General features: G+C 43.6%; 1 long non-coding RNA gene across 1 annotated transcript; it reads right to left on the bottom strand.

Annotated features, from left to right (window-relative positions):
• Positions 1-10,132: 10,132 nt before the first annotated feature.
• LOC120924863 lies at positions 10,133-11,018 on the bottom strand. Its single transcript, XR_005746457.1, has 4 exons — positions 10,944-11,018; positions 10,749-10,812; positions 10,396-10,562; positions 10,133-10,298 (listed from the first exon to the last, which is right to left on the bottom strand). It is a non-coding gene; the product is annotated as an uncharacterized LOC120924863 (long non-coding RNA).
• Positions 11,019-13,531: the final 2,513 nt, after the last annotated feature.

The raw sequence follows: 13,531 nt of genomic DNA, 5'->3' as shown, positions 1-13,531 counted from the left end.
GAACTCCACGCCATTTTTTTTTAGTTGGGGTGGAGTTCCCCTTGAAATCCACACCAGACCTGAAGGGTCTGGAATGGATATTTGGGGGGAACCCCACGTCATTTTTTTTAATTGACGGCGGGGTTCCCCTTAATATCCATACCAGACCTGAAGGGCCTGGTAATTGAATTTGGGGTGACCCCCACGCTTTTTTTTTTTATGAATGAATCCTCTCTGAATTGCCGACAATTCATTATAGCCACAAGTCCGGTTTTAAATTACTTTCTTTCTTTCAGAAATGACACTTTGTGCAGTGACAGTTCTAAGTATTGGAAACATGCGCTATTTCACATGCATACTTTACACCCCCCCTAGGTATGAAATTTAAAGGAATATTTCACTTTTATTGTTTCATTATTAAATTCACTGCTCCCGAAAAAATGGCAGTTTTTTTTTTACTTTTTTTTGCATTGATACATGTCCCCTGGGGCAGGACCCAGGTCCCCAAACACGTTTTAGGACAATAACTTGCATATTAGCCTTTAAAATTAGTACTTTAGATTTCTCCTATAGACTTTAACAGGGTGTTCCGCGGCTTTTCGAATTTGCCGCGAACACCTCAAATTGTTCGTTGTTCGCCAAACAGGCGAACAGGCAATGTTCAAGTCGAACATGAGTTAGACTCGAAGCTCATCCCTATTAGACAGGTTAAATTGGTTGTCTGCAAGCTGGTCGGTAAGTAAGCTTGTTTTTTTTCCCCATGGATTTATTCATGGCCCTGTGTATATCCTATGTTTCCTTCCAATGCTGCTTACTGTGATGGCCAGCTTTAGGTGGGGGCAGTGGCGTCTTTTTTATTTCACTGTCGTGTGTATTGGTCAGGCAACGCACTGACACCTTTGCAGCCACTGAGCTACCTGCTGAGTGCTCAGTGTGCTCCTGTACCTTTAAGAAGGGGTGGGCTCCCCTTCAGTCCACCTGCCCTCACCTATCCATCAGAATGTATGTGCCTCCATTGTGGGGATTCTCATTAGTTAGAGTTAGGTACCACAGATACCAGGGTGCCGCGGCATGGCTCTGTGGCTTACGCATGCATTTGCAAATGAGTTCGGACTAAACCCCTGTTTTTAACGCATACTGTTAAACAGGTTTAATTGGTTGTCTACGAGCTGGTCGGTAATAAGCTTGTTCTTTTCCCCATGGATTTATCCATGTCCCTGTTTAAAACCTATATAGCCTTCTAATGCTGCTTACCGCGATGGCCAGCTATAGGTGGGGGCAGTGATGTCTTTTTTGTTTCACCCTCTCGGAAACATAGCATAGACAAGTTTTGCTGCTTTGGCCAACAATTCTTCTCTGTTTCTCTACTTAACTGTGCTCCCTATCACCTAAATGCTTTGTCATTTACTGCCATCACTTGCTCTACAGTAATATGGTGGTGGCCAACTGCACCTTTGTGTTTGGCAATAAAGCATTGTAGGGCATGCACAGCGGGTTATTGCAATTAATTTTGGCTTTAAAAATGGGGTAGGGACATTTTTTTCACATGCTACATTTTCTTTCCATTAAATGCATTTTAACTTGTCTGTGTAGATACATCAATGACAGGGGCCGCCCCCCAATCCCTGCAACCGACCCCTAATCTACATGCAGGGCGCCGGACGCATGGATTTCCATTTTTTTTTTTGAAGCACATGATTAGAGCTACGGTGCTCTAATTGGCTTAAAAAATGGTTGGGCTCAGGGCGCAGTGAGCCCATCCAGTTGTGTGACAATAGCAAATTAACATTCGCTATTGTCTTCCTGATTCTCCTCCCCACTAATCAAGAAGCGGGTCCTGAGACTTGATTGCCAGGCTGTCTGTCTCCTGCGGGGGAGGGCTTTGGTTTACCTCCCTCCCCAAACATATTGAGCACCAGCCGCCACTGAGATACATGCACACATAATCTGCAGTATAGCTGCTGGGAATAACTATGATGGTATCTTTGGTATCTTTAAACTTTGCAGTCTTAGGTCAGACAGGCAGCAGTGCTTATTGCCCTTTGAAAAGCTACTGCTGCCTCCCGATGTTTTTTTTTTTCTCTTTCCAGTAATTGGCGAACAGCATATTTACATTGCAGGGCCAGGCTACAGCTGTTTCATCTAATCATTTAACTGGTGGTTGTGGTGAGGCCCCATGGACCTCCTCAATGAGTGAGTTTAACAGGTGATGCTGCCTGTCAAATTCTACATCCGAATTTAAAAATGCCATGGCTGTGTCATGTGTACAGCCCTGTCAAGCTACCCCCCCCCCCCCCCCCCCCGTGGTAATCATGGATTTTTCTTGCCACAAGAATGCCCTAAAAAAGAGTCAAGGCAAAGAATCTAAGGAGCCATCCAGTATTGAACTGTGCATCACCGGGAATGATAGATTTGGCATCAAAATGGCTCCCAGGTTGGGCCCCCTCTTATACACCAAGGGGAAGCAGTGAGTTGAACTACAGAATTAAGAGACAAGATCATGTTCCAAGATGAGCAAGACACCAGGGCAGTCTGCAATTAGAAACTGTACAAAAATCAGTAGACTTTGGGTAAGAAGCAGATTGGAATTATGGTCAGTGTCTACCAGAGCTGTCAATGGATATCAGAAACTGAAACAGGAAATTGGGAGCGGAGTAACAGGAACTGGAGCCTGGTAAGAGAATCATAGAGTGAGGTCTTTGCTGTTTGCACATAGGGAAATTGTCCACAGTGTCCATAGTATATATTTATTAATAGCAATGTTATCCAACTAAAAATAAAATAGTATATAAAGTAGGTGCCATGGGCTCATGGCGACAGTCAGTGCAGGCTGAAATCATTTTTGAAACTCCAGGGTTCTAATGCTTTATTTGGCTATATGGTTGTATTTTTCCATGTATTACACAAGTCTAAATAAACAAACCTCTGCATGTGCTAACTAGTTAATGCAAACTGCCTATTAGGCATGCCAGCACAAAGCTTAATTTAGCAATATCATCTTATGGTCATATGAACAGGAGATAAAAAAATAAAAAGCAACCGAACATAAAATATATCAATATCTGGAGCTTTGTACTGTACATAGAGGCACTCAATTCAGGACCATATTCTTGTAAAAGGAGGCAAGCGTTTCCTGGACATCAAATAAGTCCACTACAAATGCTAGTTTCAAAATGCTAATTTGTACATTTTACTTTTTTTTAGGATAATGTCATCATCAACTAAACACAGTTCTATATGTAGAAAATGCATACCTCCCAACTTAAAGTGGTTTTAAAAGCTCAAGTTTTTTTTAATATCATGCATTCTATGCATGAAGGTAAAAAGCCTTTTCTGTGCAGCATCCCCCCCAGCCCCCCTAATACTTGGCCTGAGTCCCATCTTAATCCAGTGAAGTGCACAAGTGCCTCACCTCTCTGGGGTCTCCTCATTGGCCTATAGCTCCTGCTGCTGGCAATCAGTCACTGAGCCAATCAAGAAAGAGAGGGGACTGGGCCAGAGGGGACTGTGTGAATGCAAAAACATACTTGGGGGGGCACACCCTAAAAATGCTATACATCTAAGATGGTGCTGCTATAAGACCAAAGACAGTACAAAACAGATTATAGCGCACACATGCAAAAATTACATTTATCCTACAAGGCTAGTTAAAAACACCTGAACATATTCAAAAATACGGGGGTTTGGTCACACTATATGGTCATATAGTGCTAAACTCACTTACTGCGACAAAGTACCCCGAATTAGTGGGTCCTAACTAGGGGTGCAACGGATCAAAAAACTCACGGATCGGATCGATCCTCGGATCAGGAGTCACGGATCGGATCATTTTCGGATCAGCAAAAAAAAAAAAAGGGTCTGTTTTTTCATTGGTCCAAAAAAAAAAAAAATTTATATATATATATATATATATATATATATATATATATATATATATATAATAAAATAATATATATTTTTTTTTGGACCAATTAAAAAAAGGAACCTTTTTTTTTTTTTTTTTTTTTGCTGATCCGAAAAAAGAGCACAATAGCAATTCACAGGGGTGGATTAAAGAGGAAGCAGATGAGGCTGTTTGGGACTTAAAGTACAATCTTGATGTTTTTACAGCAAAATATATATATATATATATATATATATATATATATATATATATAATTTTTTTTTTTTTTTGCTGTAAAAACATCAAGATTGTACTTTAAGTCCCAAACAGCCTCACCTGCTTCCTCTTTAATCCACCCCTGTGAATTGCTATTGTGCTCTTTTTTCCCCCTTTCCCCCCCCTCCTCTCACACCAGTGCTTCACTGCTAACATTCCCATTCAGCTTGCTAGAGCCCAGTGCACAGCGTGACACGCCTCCCCGGGGAGGCGGGGAGGCGTGTCACGCTGGGCTCTGGCAAGCAGACTGGCCGCCGCTCCGGAGCTAGGCCGAAGCCGGGGACTTTCCTAGGCCTAGGCTCCGGAGCGCTCCGCGGATCGCGGGGTGTGCCGATCCGAACGGGGTGGCCCGTTCGGATCACGGATCGGTGACGATCCGTTACACCCCTAGTCCTAACCTGTTAATAGAATGAAAGAACCATGGGGTAGATTCACGTGCGGGCGCCTAAAATTAGGACGGCCTAGCCTACTATTTTTAGGCTACACCGCCTTAAATTATTTAGGTTAAAAGTGATTCTCAAACCACTTACCTTCAAATTTTAGGCGGCGTAGCCTAAAACGAGCAGGCGTAAGCGCGCCTAATTCAAATGACTGGGAGGCTTGACCTCAAGTTTTTTGACGTTTTTTACACTGCGCATGCGCCGGGCGACTACATTTCCCAGTGCGCATTGCGGCTAAGTAGGCCGCACGGGCCTATTGATTTTGACGCGTACGTAAACGACGTAAATCCCGATTCGCGGACAACTTGCGCAAATGACGTAAAAAATTTGAACCTCGCGGCGGGAACGGCGGCCATACTTAACATTGTTATTCCACCTCATAGGTGGAATAACTTTAGGCGGCCTATCGCATACGGAAACTACGTAACTCGACGGTGTAGGCCCGGCGTACGCTCGTAAATCGTCTGGAATCGGCGTAGACCCTCATTTACATAATCTAGGCCGGCCGCAATGGCAGCGCCATCTAGCGGCCAAAAGAAACATTGCAGCCTAAGATAGAATGGCGCAAGCCAGCCTATCTTAGGTATGTTTAAGTGTATCTCTGTTAGAGAATACACTTAAACATAGGCCGGCTTAGATTCAGAGTTAGGTCGGCTTATCTGTAGATAAGCCGGCCTAACTCTTTGTGAATCTACCCCCTAGTGTCTCAAGCTTGGGAGATAAACTCCTCTATATGGAAGAACTGAAGGGATTCTTCCTATACACTGGTGGCCACTAATGTGAGGTAATGAAGAGGGGGAGGGGTGCTCCAGCCCTTAGCACTATGACCATATAGTGTGACCAAACCCCTGTATTTTTGAATATGTTCAGGTGTTTTTAACTAGCCTTGTAGAATAAATCATAATCTGTTTTGTACTGTATTTCGTCTTATAGCAGCACCATCTTAGATGTATAGCATTTTTAGGGTGTGCCCCCCAAGTATGTTTTTGTATTTTGTATAGACTCTGACCAGGTCTCTTGGGCTGGAGCACCCCCTCTTCATTACCTCACATTAGTGGCCACCAGTGTATAGGAAGAATCCCTTCAGTTCTCCCATATAGAGGAATTTATCTCCCAAGGTTGAGACACTAGGTTCTTTCATTCTATTAACAGGTTAGGACCCACTAATTTGGGGTACTTTGTCGCAGTAAGTGGGCTTAGCACTATATGACCATATAGTGTGACCAAACCCCTGTATTTTTGAATATGTTCAGGTGTTTTTAACTAGCCTTGTAAGATAAATGTCATTTTTGCATGTGTGCGCTATAATCTGTTTTGTATTGTCTCTGTGTGAATGGACACGTGGAGCCGCAGCTCAGACGCGAGCAGGCTTGGGTGCCCCCAGAGCAGCAATGGGGGAACCCAAGCAGGCTCAAGCCTGAGCTGCGGCTCCATGTGTCCTTGGCAATCATTGACATGGGCCAATGAGGGATAGAGTAAACTTATAACAATGCCCTAACATCTAACTGCTGGTAGAAACTGCTTCTTATTGAGGTCATGGTACTCTACTTAGCATGCTTGTGAAACTCAATGGAACCCATGCCAGTGTTCTGCCTCTTATCTTCTATCCCCTTATGGATTATTCAAATCTTTTACAAAACAAACATGTGGGTGGATTTTCGAAGACAGATTGTGCACTTTGGAAGGGCAGTTGCTCCATGGCTTAGTAAATGAGGGGAAGTTCTACTGACTTCTATCCTACAACCGTGTGCAAGCAAAAATTTGACCTTTTCTTCATATTTACCTGTAAAATCCATTTATTTTGAGTACATCACGGGACACAGAGCAGCCATATACTACCTGGGTTATGCACCACCTATAGGTGAATGGACACTGTAGAATAACCAAAAACAGGAAGTGATCCCCTATATAACCCCTCACCTACAGGAAGGTTTTGTAGCAGTGACATCAAGTCTTTCAGGTGAGGCTTTTGCAGCAGTTCTGTTTAGCCTCTACAGGGGCCACTGATGGAACGCATGTGCCCTTTTGCTGCAGAGCTCCCCGCAGAACACTTATTTGGAAGACATAGCTTGTTGAAGCAATGGTAACTGGCTTTGTGACAATACACAAGTTCCTCAGTACCATAATTCTCCCTTGGAGGAATTATACAATGAAATTTTATTCGAGCTACTGCTACATAATTATGCTGTGTCTGTCATTACCCATTGGACTCACATGACCCAGGACAGACTGCTCTGTGTCCCCTACGCCGACCAGCAACATTGTTCCAGGGGAAAATAGATAATAATTGGACCCTGCTTTTTCACAGGGCCAATTACCACCGCTAATTTTCAAAAAATAAAATAAGCATTGCAAGCCAAGCGCCTTTTTTTAAAAGCTTCCCACTGCTTGTGCAGTTCTGGGAAGAGAAATACAGAGCAGCAAACCCTTGTCCTCTAGTGGGCAAAACAAGCATAGTAATGAAAAAAAAATGTTTTTAACAAAAAAATGTCAGCCTAAACATACATTGTTGCAGGGGAATATATAATAATTGGACCCTGATTTTTCACAGGGCCACTTACCACTCCCGCCGCAGGACAATAGCCTAAGCCAGAGGTCCAGCCTTCACCCATCGCGGTGGGTTCTGTCACACGGACCTTCAAGGACTGGGTACCCTTTTAGAATGAGGGTCCTCTCCCTACAACAACCCACAGGAATGGCTTAGTGCTGTGGTGTCCAGGATTCAACTTTGCAAGGTCCAGCACCTGAAGGTTGCATTACAGGCAAAACCTCGTTGTTGATCCTTTAATCTTCTTTACGAGGCTCGGGTAACATTTATCTTAGCATAGTAGCTTTTTGAAATGGTTCCGATCTAGAAATGCTGTCCCTTGATTTTTAAGAACCTTCGCGGGATTACAGCATGGAAGCTCACAGAGAGCTCAAAAGTCACCATTTACCATTTTAGGCACTGGTGAAAAAACTCACGTACTTCCTGTAGGCGAGGGGTTATATAGGGAATATATTCTACCAGTGTCCATTCACCTATAGGTGGCGCATAACCCAGGTATTAATGTATATGGCTGCTCGGTGTCCCATGATGTACGAGAAAGAAATGCTGCTTTTTTATTTCCCTTGCATGTGAATGAGTATTCTTTACAAAGTGACGCTTTACCTCATGTACAAAGCTCTGGAGCAACTGCACTTGAAAAGTCCACAGCCTACTTGCTTTAGTATATCCTCCCCTGGCGTCAAGGAGTCAAACACCCCACCTTTCCACTTGCATTATCATAAGAGTTCCATAACCCCAATTTCTACATTGCATCATTTGTATACATAACTACTTGCAAAAAAACGGGCACAATTCATTTTTACATATGAAATCATGCTAAAAAAATATATAACATGGAAAACATGGGCCCAGCACCTGTGTGGCCTTCCTACAAAGCCAGGACTTTTGCCAGCCCTCACACAAAGATATAACTCCCAACAAAGAAGTGTTTGATTGTAATTTGGAATTCAGTGTTGTTATTTCAGACAAACTGACCAGCTCAGCCAAACCCTTATCTACTTCAAATTAGCTGTTTGTTCTATATATTCATTCTCCAAGTCTCCCTTGTAAGTTTTTTTTTTTTTTTTCTTGTCTTTAAAGCAGAACTTCATCCAAAAGGGGAAATTCTTTTTGTTTGGACTCCTTGCCCCCTCCTCTGCCACATTTGGCACTTAGTTGTTTTTTTGGGAGGGGAGTGGGTACCTGGTTTTGACAAGTACCCGTTCCCACTTCTACCCAGGTCGTCATGGCAATCTGAGCAGAAGTTCACACACCCCCACCTTTCGCCTGCAGCCTTTTTGGTCACATTACATGTTCTATTAGACTGCAGGACCATTCCCCAAGGCTTTTGTTCTAGCATGACTATTCCCTTGTGCACAAAGCCAGATCCATTGTTTAATTAGTCTGTTTCAACACAGGAGAAGACAAGAGAAGAAAAGTAAGGCTAGAGCTTAGCTTTGACTGTTTCTGGCATTTTATGCCTAAATATCTGCCCCACCAACTACTAAAAGTGCATGCAATATGGCACTAACAGATGTATTTAGGAAAGCCACCGGACATGATACTGAGTAAAACACGTTTTGTGCTCATTTGGTATGCATATGAATAGCACATGAAATGCAAGTAAATCTTTCCTTCAGGAACACAGACTGTATACAACCTAACGGTAGTTCCAAGACTTTTCATTATGTTTCACTCCTGTCCAGAAAAAAATATCTTGACTCGAAGTCCATTATAGTGCCTCTTTCTTCCCAAGTTAGTATCTATAAATTTGAAGAATCATCTGGTGTTCAGAAGTTTTTGGGAATTACATGTAAAGAAGTTTTCAGAAAATTGCACATAACTCCGTTCAATAATTATTGTTTGATAAATGTATTTAGAGGCTTTTATTGAGGATTTTTTCCAGTCTTGACTGCTGAGGAGCATAGGCTCATTTATGACCAACTAATAAACCAATACCCTGCCCCCCGAGAAAGACGCGGAAGCTGATTAAGTTGGAAATAGGGCAAGGCCACAGCTTTATTGAACTTTTCAAAAGTAAAACTTTCCAAATGTACAAAACAATGTCAGTCACAGTATACCATGAGCACCCATAAATATAAACTCACATAGTCTAAGAGGCCTGTCCTTACCATCAGTGCCAGACAGGCGTTAGACTGACCCCAAAATTTACCAAACAACATGCCAGTCATAGTATACCATGTGCACCCATAAACATAAACTCTTGTGACAGCTAAATCTCCTCATAGCAGTTGTATGTGCCTCAGCATAGCCTTTTCCTATAATTCAGGCTCCAACCAGTCACCTCAGGTCTTGTAGCCAATCCTAAGGGAGCTACTTAACTTCCCTTTTAGGTTCACAACCACAGTGATGCCATGCTTCCAGCAGTCAAGGCTCCCTTTCCCTAAAGGCGGTTCAAGGGGCCTTCATTGTTTAATTTGTTTAATTTAAATTTCTGGTGAGGAATTGCATATACAGTATGTACACAATTTTTGCATGAACACTGTATATCACCAACAGTAGAGTAAACGACCCTTATCAGAGACCAGCATCAGAGGTGTACCTAGTAAATGAGACAAAATGCTTGCTTTTAGCTCAAAAAGTTAAATTTAGGTCTAATCTGACCAGAGCACCTTCCACATGTTTGCTGTGTCAAATACATGGCATCTCGCAAGCTGCAAACAAGACTTCTTATGTCTTTCTTTCAACAATAAAGGCCAGATTTGTGGAGTGCACAATTAATAGCTGTCCTTGGACAGATTCTCCCACCTGAGCTATAGATCTCTGCAGTTCCTCCAGAGTTACCTCTTGGTTGCTTCTCTGATTAATGCTCTCCTTACCCGGCCTGTCAGTTTAGGTGGACGGCCATGTCTTGGTAGGTTTGCAGTTGTGCCATACTCGCAAAAAAAAAAAAAACATTAACAAGGAAAACCTGTGTGTGTTACCAACACCCCTATATATAATAGGAAAAAGAGGAATCCCCCAGGGTGGGGCTTTAACAGTAACAGCTCATTGATTCAAAAGGCGTAATAATAACAATAAAAGTTTATTTATACAATAAATACAAAAATATAAATGTTAAAAACAAAGTTCATAGGTAGGTGTCTGACTAGTCCACAGGGGTTCATTCAGGCCCAACGCGTTTCGAGACTTTGTAACTTCATCAGGTGCCAGTGTCCATATAGGGGTCACACTGTATATGACATAAATTGACATGTTTCAAAATATTGCAAGAATTGTCTTTATACATAACAAGAGAGCATTGAAATTACATAGTACATATATCATACCCGTCACCATATGTATGAACTCATGACAGAGCCGGCAAACGTCAAAGCAGTGGCACAAAAGGCCCATTAAAGAGGAAAATAGGGGCACACAGTCGGGCAGGAAACCTCCCTCTCTTCCAAGCAAGCCCAAGGTTGTCACGCAGGTGCGCAAAGCGTATATGTCGCCCCTGCATAGGCAAAACAATATATGTGTAAATAAACTTACTTTATATAAAAAAACTCAAAGCCATTGATAATGTGGATTGTATGCAGTAGGGTAAAAAAGTCCCGCCAGCATAACTATATATATTGTAGAGTAGGATTTGTATTTTAAAAGTAAACTGTTTTCCATTCAAGATAATCAAAGAACATACCTATGAAAAGGGGGTGTAATGCTGGATTGCAGCCAGAGGTGTCAGAGGTGAGCACCTGGATAAGCTGTGTAAGGATCAAACATATATATTACTAATGGCATCCAGTTGAAAGCCTAAAAAAGTCTCCCCTAAAGAGAAAAACGAGCCAGCAAGCAAACCACCAACTCCAAATAGAGGAGTGGTGGTGCTGAGTACCTTTTAAATAGTGTTGCTGTCAGAGCAAGTATCACCACCTTCTGCCGTGACAGAGATGCTGGATGGCGGTGATCTTATATAGGGAATGGCTAGAAGGGGGTGGGAGAGGCGGGAACGTGTGCGCCGCGTCACTGAGCGGCATCGCGCAGCGTCTCCTTGTATCCAGGGAGATGCAAACAGGGAAGCCTAGTGGGGCGGGGCTGAGCGGGGCCGCACCCACAATGGCGTCACAGCCGTACATGTTAGCACCCACCGCCGCCCTGACAGTACGCGTGTGCACACGTAAAATAGGGCACGCGTCCATCATCAGAAGCAGTGACGCTCCGGGTGGGGCGGGGCGGGACCGCGCCCACTACAACGGCGTCACAGCCATACATGTAAGCACTAACCGCCGCCCTGACTTGCAATACTGACAGTACGCGCATGCACATGTAAGATAGGGCGCGCGTCCATCATGAGAAGCGGTGACGCTCCAGAGGAGGCAGAGCCAGGCCAGAGGAAGCCACATACCGGACGCCACAGAGTGGACATAATAAAGTACATAGACCCAGGGGGGAATGCACCATCCCCAATGAGCCAGGATTAACACACCACAGGGCACAAAAGTACGGTAAAGATGCCCATACAATGCCCAGACAGGCCGTGCATACAGCACTCACAGCACATATATCACTGATGACATCAAATGGAAAAAAAGGGGGAATTGTTTGACCTGCTGAGACAAAATCTCAGATGGAACAAGTTTGGGTTATGAAAAATTACTAAAGTTACAGGGGAATCTCACAAAGTGGAAACCCTGTAGTAACGTATAAATTCAGCCAAACCAAGGAAAAGTACGTTAAAGTTGGAGACAGAAAGTAATCATGTCCCAAACCGGCCAACATAGTGACACCAAAAAAGGGCCCAGAAGGAACACAGCGGACATAGGGGGCAACGCGGCCCACGGGAGGAAAAAACAACCTGGGATCGAGAAATGTCCCACAAGTCCCCTGATTCCTTCTGCCAGCGCAAAACTGACCCTAAGGACACTTACCACCCAGAGAAAATCAATGGGTGACAGTAACCAGGGCCATGGGTCGGCCGTCCCCATAAACGGGGATCGGCCTACGTAAGTAAGGCTAGAAAAAGGGAAAGGAGCCCCCCAACCGTGCCATACTCTTTCCATTTTCGGATGATGAATTGAACAATGCTCAATGAGATGTTCAAAAAAAATTTAAAACCATTTATCATTTTCCTTCCACTTATGTGCCACTTTGTGTTGGTTCATCACCTCAAGTCCCAATAAAATACATTTACGTTTTTGGTTGTAACATGAGAAAATGTGGAAAATTTAAAGTGGTATGAATACTTTTTCAAGGCACTGTATGTCCATCAGAGTCTTTCCTAGAAAGAGTGTTGTGTTATAGTGTGTGCTTCAGGGACAGATAAGTGGTGATCTGTCAGTCCCTCTCATTTACATTTCAAATCTGACCACGCTAAGCACAGAAGCACATCCTTGCTTGTGTATATAATAAAGTGAAGCAGCGCTAAATACTGTGACCAATACTCAAGTAATGTAAAGTGCTAATATATATATATATATATATATATATACAGGGCTCAAAATTTCAAGTCCTGAGCCACTAGCCAGGCCTCAAGAGTTACTCGCCACCAGTTGCCCCACCTAATTCATACACTGCCCTGCGCCTAATTGCACCCGTAAACATGCCATTGTAGATTATCTCATGGAATGACAATGTTTTATGCAGAATCAAGTTACAAAATTATTTCAAATAGTTTTTATTGAGGTTTTCAAAGTACAGTACAGCAAGTACAATAACAAAGTGTAAAATATGCCAAAAAATGACAGCGTACCTGTGATGAACATTAGGCAAGTACTATGAGTGTGCTAAGGTGCACCTGATTTGATTCGGTATATCCATAGTACCATAGTAACATCGGAAAGTCAAGTTACAAAATTAAATATTACCAACAACAACTTTAACAAAATGGGACAGGGCACTGGGGGCAGACCAGAGGGACAGAGCACTGGGGGCAGACCAGAGGGACAGGGCACTGGGGGCAGACCAGAGGGACAGGACACTGGGGGCAGACCAGAGGGACAGGGCACTAGAACTGGGTCTCTTCCCCATTCTCTTGCTGTCTCCTCTGCAACTCCCATCCATCCTCTCTCTCCCTCCCATTCATCTCATCATCAGGAGCCTGTGTGTGCGGCTCCACGCTTGCATGCCCCCACTTCCCCCTTTTATTCAGGCTGGCAGAGAGGAGAGGAGCTGCAGCACAGTGGGAGGGAGTACAATCCAGCGCTGAGATCCACACAACTGCACAGCCATTGACACCATAGCACAGCGCACACTGACAGCGCACAGCACACATTGAGACCAGTCTGTTCACAGTGCTCAGGCTAAACTGTTGGACACTTACATAGAGCACAAGGAGAAGAAAACTGCACAAACTAGAAGGCTGCCGCTCTCATGTCAGGGCAACTTTCAGTGAGCGCTGCACCGGAGTGGTAATTTTTGCAATCCTCCACCTCACTCATTACTTTCTGCTCTCCAGCTACATTGGTCGGGGCCCGGGGGAGGGGG

The sequence above is a fragment of the Rana temporaria genome, chromosome 1, assembly GCF_905171775.1.
Source record: "Rana temporaria chromosome 1, aRanTem1.1, whole genome shotgun sequence".
In the NCBI taxonomy this organism is placed as follows: Eukaryota; Metazoa; Chordata; class Amphibia; order Anura; family Ranidae; genus Rana; species Rana temporaria.
Note: the sequence above shows the minus strand (reverse complement) of the source record. Positions and strands in the feature narration are given on the sequence as shown.